Below are 13241 nucleotides of genomic sequence, written 5' to 3' on the forward strand. Positions count from 1 at the left end.
CAGCACTCCTGCCCGCCAGAGGGTTGGGGGAAGATTTGTCTCTGCCAACTCTGATGACAGAGCCTGCAGGGTGAGGGACACGGTGACGGGGGGGGGCGGGGCTGGCAGTGGCATTCTTGCCAGTGGGGGTTTTGAGCAACAGAGAGATTTTTCTGGGGATGAGGAAATCATAAACTAGGAGGACAGGGGGACAAAGCTAAGGCTTCCTGCCTGAGCCCACCCACTCCATCTCCGGCCCTTGGCATTGGGAATGTGAGAGGTTTATTAATAATAATAATGATAATAACAATAACAGTAGTGGTATTTGTTAATAATAATAATAATAATAATGATAGTATTTGTTAAGTGCTTACTATGTGCAAAACACTGTTCTAAGCACTTGGGGGATACCGGGTGATCAGGTTGTCCCATGTGGGGCTCACAGTCTTAATCCCCATTTTACAGATGAGGGAACTGAGGCACAGAGAAGTTAAGTGACTTGCACAAAGTCACACCGCTAGCAATTGGTGGAGCCGGGATTTGATGCCATGACCTCTGACTCCAAAGCCCATGATCTTTCCACTGTGAGCCCACTGTTGGGTAGGGACTGTCTCTATATGTTGCCAACTTGTACTTCCCAAGCGCTTAGTACAGTGCTCTGCACACAGTAAGCGCTCAATAAATATGATTGATTGATTGATTGATTGATTGAGCCACGCTGTTAAATGCTCACTATGTGCCAAGGACTGTACTAAGTGCTTGGGTAGATACAAGATTAACAGATCAGACATGGTCCCTATCCCATATGGGGCTCCCACTCTAAGTGAAAGGGAGAAGAGGTGCTGAATCCCCCATTTCACAGATGAGGAACCTGAGGCCCAGAAAAGTGAAGTGACTTGCCCAAGAGCAGCGTGGCTTAGAGAAAAGAGCACGGTCTTGGGAGTCAGAGGTCATGGGTTCTAATCCCGGCTCCACCACTTGTCAGCTGCATGACTCTGGGCAAGTCGCTTGACTTCTCTGTGCCTCAGTTCCCTCATCTGTTAAACAGGGATTAAGACTGTGAGCCCCATGTGGAACAATCTGATTACCTTGTATCTACCCCAGGACTTAGAACAGTGCTTGGCACATAGTAAGCACTTAACAAATGCCATTATCATTATTATTATTATTATTATTATTATTATTATCACAGCAAGCAAGTGGAAGAGTTGTGAAGAGAGACCCATTATTTTGACTCCCAGATGGATGCTCTCTCTTTCCACCACTAGGCCACACAGCTGTTTTAAGTAAAATCTGTCCCTAAACCCCATGTCTCCATTGTTCTTGGCCAGCCAAAGGGCACCAGGCAGAAGGACACAGAGCCAGCTGGGGCCGGGCCCAGGCAGAGGGCATCAAACTCCAGGGTCTTTTCTTCTTCAGGATACACCCCCCAACCCCTCACCCCGGGAAAGGGCACTTGTTTAGTCGGGCCCGGGTATCCAGAGGCTGTAGCGGGAAATGGATGTCTGTTCTGTCCTCCCCCTTCTCCTGACCCCAGGATCCCAGCCCGTCCTTCTGGCATCTGGAGAGAGGCTTTCTGTCTGGCTGTCCTCTCCAACCTTGCCCTGGGTCTGGGGCTGGATTTCACAGCCGTCTGCTATCCTCCCCCTTCCCAAACCAAGGAGGGGCTGAGAGATGCTGGCAGCTTCGAGCCGGGCAAGCAGAACTCCCGGATGAAGCAGACAAAGATTCCTGGGTCCTTCTCTCCTACTATGATGTGTGACGCAGGACAAGTCCCTTCTTCTTAGACTGTGAGCCCCGTGTGGGACAGGGACTGCATCCAACCTAACTTGGATCTACCCCAGTGCTTAGTAGAATGCTTGACACATAGTAAGCGCTTAACAATAGTAGAATGCTTGACACATAGTAAGCACTTAACAAATATCACAATTATTATCATTAGTGTTCTCTCCATAAACTAATGAGGCCAATCCCCCCAGCCCTGAGCTCACCCCCAAGGATTTAGAAATGGCACCCTTGGAGATCCAAAAGTAGTGTGGCCTAGTGGATAGAGCATGGGCCAGGGTGTCAGAAGGACCTGGGTTCTAATCCTGGCTCTACCACTTGTCTGCTGTGTGGCCTTGGACAAGTCACTTAACTTCTCTGTGCCTCAGTTACCTCATGTGTAAAATAGAGATTAAGACTGTGAGCCCTATATGGGACAGGGACTGTGTCCATCCCAATTATTTCCTATCTACCCCAGTGCATAGCCCAGTGCCTGGCATGCAGTAAGCACTTAAATACCATCAAAACAAAAACAAACAGAAATCCTGTTCCAACAGCAGGCAGATCAGCCATCTTCTCTGTAGACTCAACTGATCTGCCCGTTGGCCAGACCCTCCCTCCGAACAGCCCAACTGAGCACCATGAAGGGAAAACATGGACCATCAGCCCCCACAGGGTGGTCACTCACCTGACTTTACTGTGGGCAGTACAGTTTCCAGTAGGCACCGGATGCTTTTATGTCCAGAATTTTATTTTCTGCACCCAGATTCCCTCATCTTGCCTCCTTGGCTTGGAATAAGCACCCCGTGTTCATAGGGGCTTGAAAAGGGAATGTAATAGCTGGGTAGCAAATGTGGGGAGAAGAGGGTCAGGGGTGTCATTAGTAAAATGCTTTGAGTTCAGAGGGTCTCAAGGTGGGCTCCTACAAAATGGTGTGACAGCAACATCAGGATACTGGGAGGAACTATGTGCTAGTTGTCTTCCTGGATGCCTGCTTTCATGGTTAGAGATGGACCAGCCAACACCCCTGACTCTCCCCTCTCCATCCCTGATTCTCCTCCAGTGACCCAACATGGCCCATCTTAACACCTCTGACTCTCCCCTATCCATTCCTGAATCTCTCTCCAGTGGCCCATCACAGACCACCCAATACCCCTGACTGTCCCCTCTCCATCCCTGATTCTCCCCCAGTGACCCAGCATGAACCATCCAATACCCCTGACTCTCCCTCCAGTGATCCATCATGGATCATCCAACCCCCATGACTCTCCTCTCTATCTCTTACATCCCCCCTTCAGTGACCCACTACGTACAGCTGGTCAATGGCTCAATCCATTTTGAGCCATGAATATTGTTGGAGGGAACAGGAAAGCTGAATAGTCCTCGTGCCCCCGAGTGGCAGAGGTTCTGCAAAGCAAGTTAGATAGCCATGAAGACCCCGCCTGGAAGTGGCTGAAAAACATAGGGCCCCCATCCAGCTCCATAACCAATGAGCCAGAAGCAAATTAAACAGAGAAAAAAAGTGGGAGGAGGCATCAGGGGCATTGGTGAGAGTTGCCCCAAGAGCAAGTGTTCCTAGTTATCCGCCTTACCCTCCGACTTCTGGCCTTGCCTTGCAGGCTGGGGGAAGCCAGATTTGGGGTTGTCCCAAGCCTTCCCCCCTGACCTCAGGGATCAGCTGGGACCCTCCACCCTTGCAAACAGACACTCCCCCACTGGCCAGGACAGAGAGGGCTATTACTTCTGTTTTCTCTCTTTCTGGGGGAATATATATATATATATACACACACACACACGTGTGTGTGTGTGTGTGTGTCCGTTTTGGGGTAGGGATTTTCTCTGTTGCCAAATTGTACTTTCCAAGAGCTTAATAGAGTGCTCTGCACAAAGTAAGTGCTCAATAAATAAATAAATAAATATGATTGAATGTTGGAGGGGCGGGGGGCTGATAAAACTGGGAAGGGTGTAGCAGAGGAGGGCAGGGTCTGGCAATGGCAGGCTCTATCCGTGCTTCCAGCTAGGTTTTCACAAACAGGGAGGAACCTCAGAGGTGCTCCTAGGGGTTTCCCAGGTGGTAGCACGTGGTGGGGGTGGCATACGATGACTCCTTCCCCTTTTTAATCCCCTCCTTCTGGTCTGCTGAGGTACAATGTGGGGGAGTGGTCTCACCAAGGGGTACTTTGGGGGTGAATGAAACCAGAGGCACAGAGTGGGAAAGGCAGTGAGGCCGCAGGCCCTGTGAATTGGGATTTGCGGGGAGAGGTCAAGAGCTGGAAAAGTTTGGGACCCACGGAGCAGAGGGTCGAGTGGGAATTCCCGAAGCCCTGGGACAGGGAGCAGGAATGAAACTATAAAGGTGGCAGCTTGCCTCATCTAGTGGATTCACCGAGAACAACATCCGAGGACCGAGATGGTCGGAGACGGAGGTAGGGGTCCTTCCCGGATCGAAATTCCTCAGTCCAGAGCTGCCTTCCTTGGCTTCAGCTGGGCCTCGAGACTAAAGCATTGCCTCTGCCCTAGGCGCCAAAAAGATGCATTCAAGAGTGCTGGGCCCTGGAGCTCCAGCAATTTGTAGAGCTCCATAGGGGTCTTCGGGGGCCCCTGTGGGGAGGGGTTTTTAGGGCAGGTCCAAGCTCTGACCCTCCTGGCTGGAACTTGCAGGCCGTCCCCAGGCAGAGCAGGAATCCCCTCCAAGCCTCTAGGCCCACGCCAGGGACTCTCCATCAGCTGTCCCTGCGAAGGCCTTATGCACACATCCATAATTTATTTATATTAATATCTGTCTCCCCCTCTAGATCGTAAGCTCACTGTGTGCAGGAAGCATGTTATATTGTCCTCTTCCAAGCACTTAATACACTGCTCTGCACATAGTAAGCACTCAATATGGAACTGATTGATTGTCCCATCCCGGCTGATGTCCAGACGCAAGCCAGGAGCTTCCCCAGGGCCCGGAACTGAGCGACTGAACCCTCGAATTGCAAGATTTCTTTGATTTCCTCAGCCACTCTTTGGAGCCATTGCATCAGACATACCCTAGTAGTGAAATAGAACCAGAAACCCGGAGACCAGGAGGCCCCCTCCACTCCTCCACCTGCATCTATGAGTATAGAACCCTCTGGGACCTGGGCTGGATTTAGGGGAGAGAACCCTGGTCCGAAAGGGTTTGGGAGCTGGGAGAAGGGGTGAGTTGGAATGGAGCTTTATGACCTTGGTTAAGTCACTTAAACTCTCTGTGCCTCAGTTTACCCATCTTTAAAGTGGGGCTTAAATCCCTGTTGTCCCTCCCCCTTAGACTGAGCCCCATGTGGGACAGAGACTGTGTCTGAGCTGACTGTATTTTATCTACCCAGTATTAGTGTGGATATTGGTCAAATCTCCAATATAGTCTGGTGGTGCCCTGTTGGAAGTGGAATTCACACTTTCTGTGCTTTTTCTATGCTTTGATATTGGTCTATTGATTGAGTTTATTTGACAGGAGTAGGTAGCAGGAGCAATCCAAACTCATCTCAAAAGTAGAGAAGCAGTAGACTGTGAGCCCGTTGTTGGGTAGGGACTGTCTCTATTTGTTGCCAACTTGTACTTTCCAAGTGCTTAGTACAGTGCTCTGCACACAGTAAGCGCTCAATAAATACGATTGAATGAATGAATGAATAGTGTAAGGAACACGGGCTCCTGAGCCAGAGGACTTGGGCTCTAGTCCTAGCTTTGCCATTTACCTGCTGTGTGACCTTGGGAAAGTCACTTAACTTCTCTGTGTCACAATTTCCTCCACTGTAAAATGGGAATTCAATACCTCTTCTCTCTCCTGCTTAGACTGTGAGCCCCATATGGTACCTGATTGCCTTGAATCTACCCGAGCACTTAGTACAGTGCTTGGGACATAGTAAGTGCCTAATAAACACCACAACTGTTATTGAGTCAGTTGAGTTGGGGTTCCAACTCCTCCTTCGGAGACTCGAATTCCACCCACCAACCCCACTTCAGCACTTACCCGATCTTATCTTACCGTATCTATCTTACATCACTTACCCTATCTAGAAGCAGCATGGCTCATTGGAAAGAGCCCGGGCTTTGGAGTCAGAGGTCATGGGTTCAAACCCCAGCTCTGCCAATTGTCAGCTGTGTGACTTTGGGCAAGTCACTTAACTTCTCTGTGCCTCAGTTCCCTCATCTGTAAAATGGGGATGAAGACTGTGAGCCCCCCGTGGGACAACCGCATCACCTTGTCACCTCCCCAGTGCTTAGAACAGTGCTTTGCACATAGTAAGTGCTTAATAAATGCCATTATTATTATCTTGGAGGTGGGTTCTGCTAGTAGGGCCTGCTTTTTTCCATTTTGCTCTTCCTTGGAAAGTCCCCGCCCGCCGAATACAAAGCAGACCCTCAGCCCCCGCTGAAGACCGGGCTGCAGGAGGTCAGTTGGGGACGCCAGCTCAGTTCACGGGGCAGCGACCTGTGCATGCTTGGGGAAAGGAGCGTGGCGAGCTCGTGACCCTCCCCCCTCGCCCCCCAACTCTCAGCCTGCCTCCCCTTCCCTAGGCAAACCCCTCCAGGAGTCGAAGGGGACCCCTCTCCGGGGCGACCCCCCAGCTATGTTTCGGGGCCCGAGGCGGAAGCAGACAGCAGCAACTGGGCTGGTTGGACCCCCCACCCTTTATTGGCAACTCGACCCCCGCAGAAGCCGGTGGCCCAGGCCCCGGACCTCGCCCCGCAGGGGAGGCCGGCGAAGATGGGGCAGGCTGTAGTGGGGAGTCACCGTCGGGCGAGGCTCAGGCTTAGGCGATGAACCAGCTAATGAAGCTTCCAGGCAATCGGAGAGGGGCCCGGCTGAGCCTAAAAGCAAACGCTGATTTCGGGCGGGGAGCATCGGCGCCCACTATCCTGGCTGTGCGACCAACCCACTGTCCTCTGCCCCTGTCCACCCAGCCCACTGGCCACGCAGCCCTGTTCGTGCGCCCAGCCCACTGCCCCCTGCCCATCCGAACCCCCCTTCTAGACTGTGAGCCCGCTGTTGTATAGGGACCGTCTCTATATGTTGCCAACTTGTACTTCCCAAGCGCTGAGTACAGTGCTCTGCACACAGTAAGCGCTCAGTAAATACGATTGAATGAATGACCCCCTACCCCAGCTCTGGCTGCGTGCCCAGCTCACTGCCCACTGCCCATCCAGCCCCTTATCCTCTGCATCCTTTCCTGGCAGGGCGCCCAGCCCGATGCCCCCGTCCCCCTTGCCCCCCACCCAGCCAGTCCCATGTCCCTTTCCCTGTCTATGCGTCTGGTCCCCAGACAGTCTCGTCCGCACCTGGGTTTACAGTTCATCCTCGGGACCTTGCCTAGGGGAGAGAAAGAAAGTGGATGACAAGAGGGATGGGAGGCCGGACAAGCCACCGGTGGCATCCCAGGTCCCAGCAGGGCAGACTGCTGGGTGGGTGGCGGGAAGTCCTCCCTGGTGGGGAGGGGTGACAGAGGGAAGACTACTCACCGGCGTTTCTTCCCGCCTCCGCAGCGAAACCTTTTGCCTTTAAACATCAAAGGAGAATTCGTTTGCATCAAGGACGTCTGGCACGTTGGAGAGGGGGGCCCAGGAAACCCCCGCCCCTCGTTCCCGCGCCCCCTCTCTGCCTGGGGAAAGTGTCTGGCTTCCTGAAGTCCCTTCCCTCGTCCTAGCCCTTACTGAGGAGGGGGAAACCTGGGAGAGGAGATGTATCACTTGCCCCACTCCCCTCCCCAGCCCTGACGCCGGGGCCACTCACTGAGAATGATGATGAGTCCGACGATGAAGGCCAAGGCGGCGAAAATCAGCCCGCCGTTCCGCACGGAACTGTAGTCTGGAGGGTGGGGAGAGGGCAGGGGGTCGAGAGGAGGAGCTCAGCGTGTGTGGAAGGAATGGGGGAGGCGGCGTGGCTAGGAAAAGCCCCAGGGGGGAGTGAAGCAAAGGAGTCCACTCTCCACCTGTGCCCATCCAACCCAGGCCTACCCCTGCTGGGAACAGCTGACCCCTGAAGCAATGGGGGGAGGAACGACGGCAGACTGTTTCACCCCAACCACAGCCCCACAGCACTTATGTATGTCCATATCCATAAATTACTCATTTATATTAATGTCTGTCTCCCCTCTAGACTGTAAGCTTTGTGGGCTGGTATAATAATAATAATAATAATAATGGTGCTTGTTAAGTGCTTACTATGTGTAAAGCACTGTTCTAAGCGCTGGAGAAGCTACAAGGTGATCAGGCTGTCCCACGTGGGGCTCACAGTCTTAATCCCCATTTTACAGATGAGGTAACTGAGGCCCAGAGAAGTGAAGTGACTTGCCCAAAGTCACACAGCTGACAATTGGCGGAGCCAGGATTTGAACCCATGACCTCTGACTCTAAAGTCCAACGCTCTTTCTACTTAGCAACGATGTCTACTGACTCTGTTGAATTGTAATAATAATAATAATGATGATGGCATATATTAAGCGCTTACTACGTGCAAAGCACTGTTCTCTGTGCTGGGGAGGTTACAAGGTTATCAGGTTGTCCCACGGGGGGCTCACAGTCTTAATCCCCATTTTACAGATGAGGTAACTGAGGCCCAGAGAAGTTAAGTGACTTGCCCAAAGTCACACAACTGACAATTGGCAGAGCGGGGATTTGAACCCGTGACCTCTGACTCCGAAGCCCGTGCTCTTTTTCACTGAACCACGCTGCTTCTCTAATTCTACTCTCCCAAGAGCTTAGTACAGTGCTCTGCACACACTAAGTGCCCAATAAATATCACTAATTGATCGATTAAGACAAGACCAGACTTACCGTAGTGAAACCTTTCCATCTCCTCAGCGCTACTGCCTGCGTGTAAGAAGGGTGGGGAACACAGGGTTACCGAAACGCCCCCATTCACCCACTTCATGGAGCCATGTGACTCTTTCAATGGAGAAAGGGAAGGACTCGGTGCTGAACTGGGCGGTCAGGGATTCTGGGTCCCAGCCCTGCTCCAAGTCAGGATGACCTTAGCATCCCCACAAGCACTTAGGTACTCAACCCATCCCAACAACTCTTTATACTCTATTGTTTCCCTACCTGAAATTGCTCTCCCATCCTCAAAGGTATGTCTTCTCCAAGAGGCCTTCCCTAACTAAGCCCTCATTTCCTCCTCTCCCTCGCCCTTCTTTGTCTCCCTCACACTTGGATTTGCTCTCTTTATTCACCCCTCCATGAGCCCCATAGCACTTATGGCCATACGCATAATTTATTTATACTAATGTCTTTATAATAATAACAATGATGGTGTTTGTTAAGCACTTACTATGTGCCAAGCACTGTTCTAAGAGCTGGGGTAGATACAAGGTAATCAGGTTGTCCCACGTGGGGCTCACAGTCTTAATCCCCGTTTTACAGATGAGGGAACTGAGGCACAGAGAAGTTAAGTGACTTGCCCAAAGTCACACAGCAGGCAAGTATATCTCCCTCTAGACTGTAAGCTCCACTGTGGGCAGGGAATATGTCTACCAACTCCGTTATATTGTTGCATTATACTCTTCCAACTGCTAGAGTGCTCTGCCCACAGTAGTGCTCAATAAATATGATTGATTGATTTTTGCTCAGTTAGTAGCTCCTTGAGAGCAGAGATTGTATCTACTTCATTGTCCTCTTTCAAGCGTTAGTACAGTGCTCTTGGTGCTCTAAGTGCTCAATAAATACTTCGGATTGTTTGACCTTGGGCCAGCTCTTGACCTTTCTAAGTCTCAGTATACCCACCATAAAGGGAGCTCCTTGGCCCAACTCTCTGGAAACTGGGAAGACCAATTTAAAGACAAAACCTCTAGAAGATACCATCCAAGAGGTTGGATAGTTAAGGAGAAACTGAGGCACACAGATAATTGAGGTGAGGGGCGCTGAGGTGTTTGGGGAAGGGGACCAACCCCCAGCCTGCCAACCACTGCCCTACTACACTCTGGCAGTTGAATCTACCCACTGGGGAGCAGGTGACCTCCCCTACGGACCCAGGACGATCCACTCACCGGTGGGGCCGACGCCAGCCATGCTGCCCGCTCTCCTTTTCTCTCTTCTCTCCTGTGCCACTGGCCCACTGACTGGAAATGTCCTTAGTTGGGGGGAGCCAGGGAGCGGGCGGGGCTTTAAACATTAACAGCACGGGGTAATATTTACCTGGTCACAAGGATTTGTGGTCTAGGCTGGGGGCCAGGTTCATCCCAGCAGAACCCTCTATGCCCCCCTCCACACCTACACACAGGCCAAGAGGGAGGGAGTGTGGGGAAGAGAAAGGGAAAGGAGGGGGAAAAGTATCTTCTCTTCTTTGTCCAGGCCTTGACTATCTCTGGGGTCCATCCCATATAGAGAAGGGTGGAGTCTGCTCCTAGCTAGAGGACATGAAGAGTCACCATATAGGAGGTCTTTGGCACCACCAAGGCTGCAGCAGACCAACTTAGGTGCCTTGACCTTCCTTGGGGGCATGGAACAGTGTGGGTCAGGGCCACCAAGAGTTTTCCCATCCTGGGTCCAGGGCTTAGAAAGTGGGGAGCACTGGGCTGGTGGGGAAAGAAGGAATATGCTTCTAGCCTTTCTCCACCTCTGAGCCCACTGCCCCAATCCCCTCCCACTACTAAGCCCTGTGTCTCAGCCCCTCCCACCGCTGTGGCCCCTGCTCTGGTTCTGAAGTCCCTGTCCCAGCTCTGAGCCCCCTAGCCTTCCACTCCCCTGCCCTAGGTCGGCTCCTCCTTTGTCTGCTCATCAGCAATGTCCTGGGGTCAGCCAGTCCATCTGGAATATGGGAGTCTGGTGAGAGACTACCAGAGAATGGGTGCTGTGAGAGTGTCCAGCAGAGGCTCACTGGCTGCCAGATTTGATGGGGCCAGTAGCCAGGGATCACTGGCTCCATGTACCACCATGAGGGGCCCCCTCAGGGCTTGGCGGAGGTATGGTGGCTCCAATTCTCAGGGCTGCAGGAGGGGCCAACCTTCCGTGGCTCCAGTTCCAAGGCCTGCAGGAGGCCCCGGTCTTCTGTGGCTCTGGTTATCCGGCCTGCAGGATGCCCTGGTCCATGGGGCCTCCAGATCTCGAGACTGCAGCAGGCCCTTGGCAGCTCTGCAGGTGTCTGCAGGTGATCTGGCCCCAGCTCTGCCCCACTGCCTTCCAGGGTCCAGGGTCTTATAAACCGGAGGTTGCGAGGTCCTGCCCTGGGGTGGGAGGGGAGGGGTTAGTTTTCTTGGACATTTGTTCGCTGGGTGCAGGGAAAAAGGCCCCAGGGGCCAATCCAAGAAACTGCCAGCTCCTTCAATCTCCCAGAGAGGGCAGGGAAGTGGTTCAGGGTGAGAGGGCAAATGTGTCTGTCCACTTTCCCAGCCTCAGCAGGACCCCTTGGGCCAGTCAAGAAGGTGGTTCCCAGCTCAAGGCTGGAGGGGAATTGAGTGGGGTAAGGGCTGCGAGGGAAGGGAATGGGGAGAGTGGCCTGAGCTGGGCCACTAGCTGCCCCCAGTGTGTGGGCTCCAGAGAGAAGAGGAATGGCCCGGACCCCAAGGCCTGAAAGCAGAACTTGAATTCAAGTCTAAAAAAGGGGCAAAATGAGGGGCTCAAGGGGAATCACTCCCAGAAAGGGCATATTTGTGGTGCTCTGCCAGCCACTGATGACTCAGGACCAAGATCACCCCAGTCCCCACTCTCTGTAACCCCTAAAGTGAAGTGTGGATGTTCATACAACTGTCATCTTGGGCAGAGTCAGGTTGGTGAGGTGGAGTTGGGGCAGCCAGGAAGGGGACCCTTCTCCCTCCACCATCCCCTCAGCTCAGCAGCATGGCCTAATGGATAGAGCATGGGCTTGGGAGTCAGAAGGACCTGGGTTCTAGTCCTGACTCCGCCATTTGTCTTTTGTGTGACCTTGAGCAAGTCTCTTCACTTCTTTGGGCCTCTCTTACCTCATCTGAGAAATGGGGATTAAGACTGTGAGCCCCACAAGGGACGGGGACTGCATCCAGCCTGATAACCTTGTATCTACCCCTGCACTTAGCATAGTGCTTGGCACATAGTAAGCGTTTAACCCGTAACATCATTATTAGCTATGAGAGCATGGCTGCTCCCGGGAGGCAGTCAGGGACCGGGCCCTGCAGTTGGGCGATAGGACCCAGTGACCTGGGCTGTTTCACCGCTCCAGGAGGTCCTGAGCTGGGTAATGCCAGCCAGCTAAGGCTGCCCTAGGGCAAAACCACCCCAGCAATGAGTCAGGGGCGAGATGAGAAGCTGCCCGGAGACAGGTATTTTCAACTCCCTCCTCCCCCAGCTCCCACCTCAGCATGACCTTCACTTTCTTCCTTCTCTGTCCTGCACTAGGCTCAAAGGAGTCAGAGGCAAAGAGGGAAAAACAGAATGCTTTACTGCCTCAGTCCCAGGCCCCTCCCATCTATGGGCTTCTCTGTCTGGTTCACACCTGTTTGAACCAAATTATCCTTCCCCTTCTCACACCAAAATCTTGGCTCCAGTTTTGCCCTTGTGACCATCTCCCTGCTGACTGCCCCCCCCCCCCCCCAGGCCCCATCCCAGCACCTGTCCCATTCTGGCCCCCTGCCCACGGACAGTGAGAAAGGGTTCAAAGCTGTGCTGTTCCGAACTGGGGTCCTCAGCGTGTTTGTGGGGAGTTGCTTGAAACCCTGAACCTCTCTATGTTGGATCTGCTCTTCAGTAGGAGAAAGGAAAGGAAAAATAATGGGGTGTCTCTGCCTTGGAGGCTGGAGGCACAGATCCGTCCCTGAGGCCAGAATTCCTGGGCCTGATTCCTAACTATAATAATAATAATGGTATTTGTTAAGTGCTTATTAGGTGCCAGTCACTATACTAAGGGCTGGGGTGGATACAAGCAAATCGGGTTGGACACAGTTCCTGTCCCTCGTGGGGCCCACAGTCTCAATCCCCATTTTACAGATGAGGTAACTGAGGCACAGAGAAGTGAAGTGACTTCCCCAAGGTCACACAGCAGACAGGTGGCAGAACTGGGTTTAGAACCGATGACCTTCTGACTCTTAGGCCTGTGTTATATCCACTGTGCCAAGCTTTCTGGATCCCCAGGGAAGCCTCATCCCAGAGAAATGGGGGTCACCAGCCCTTTCCCCAGAGGGCTCGGGAAACTCAGACTGGTGGGTGGGACTACCCTCCCCCCTATCCAGTGTGGATGGAAAGGTGAAAAATTATTCCCAACTCCATGGAGCTGGGAGCAGGGAAGCCTCAGTTTGCTCACCTACCTCCACAAAGGACTGAGTGTGGGAGAGAAGGGAGCTCTCTGAATGGCAGCACCAGGTCCTCTGCTCCCCACCTGACAATTTCCCAACTGCCTTGGCAGCAAGCTGGTACTGCCTCCTCATTCTCCTGAAGGGCTAGAGTTGACTCCTATCTCCTCTGGATTATGGGATCCTCTGCCCTAGACAAACCCCCAGCCCTCCTCCAGGAAAGAGTCCACTGATTCTAAGCACTAGGGCCCCCTGATCCTCATTCAGGGCACAAGGCACACT

Source organism: Tachyglossus aculeatus, chromosome 11, assembly GCF_015852505.1.
Source record: "Tachyglossus aculeatus isolate mTacAcu1 chromosome 11, mTacAcu1.pri, whole genome shotgun sequence".
NCBI classification, from domain to species: domain Eukaryota; kingdom Metazoa; phylum Chordata; class Mammalia; order Monotremata; family Tachyglossidae; genus Tachyglossus; species Tachyglossus aculeatus.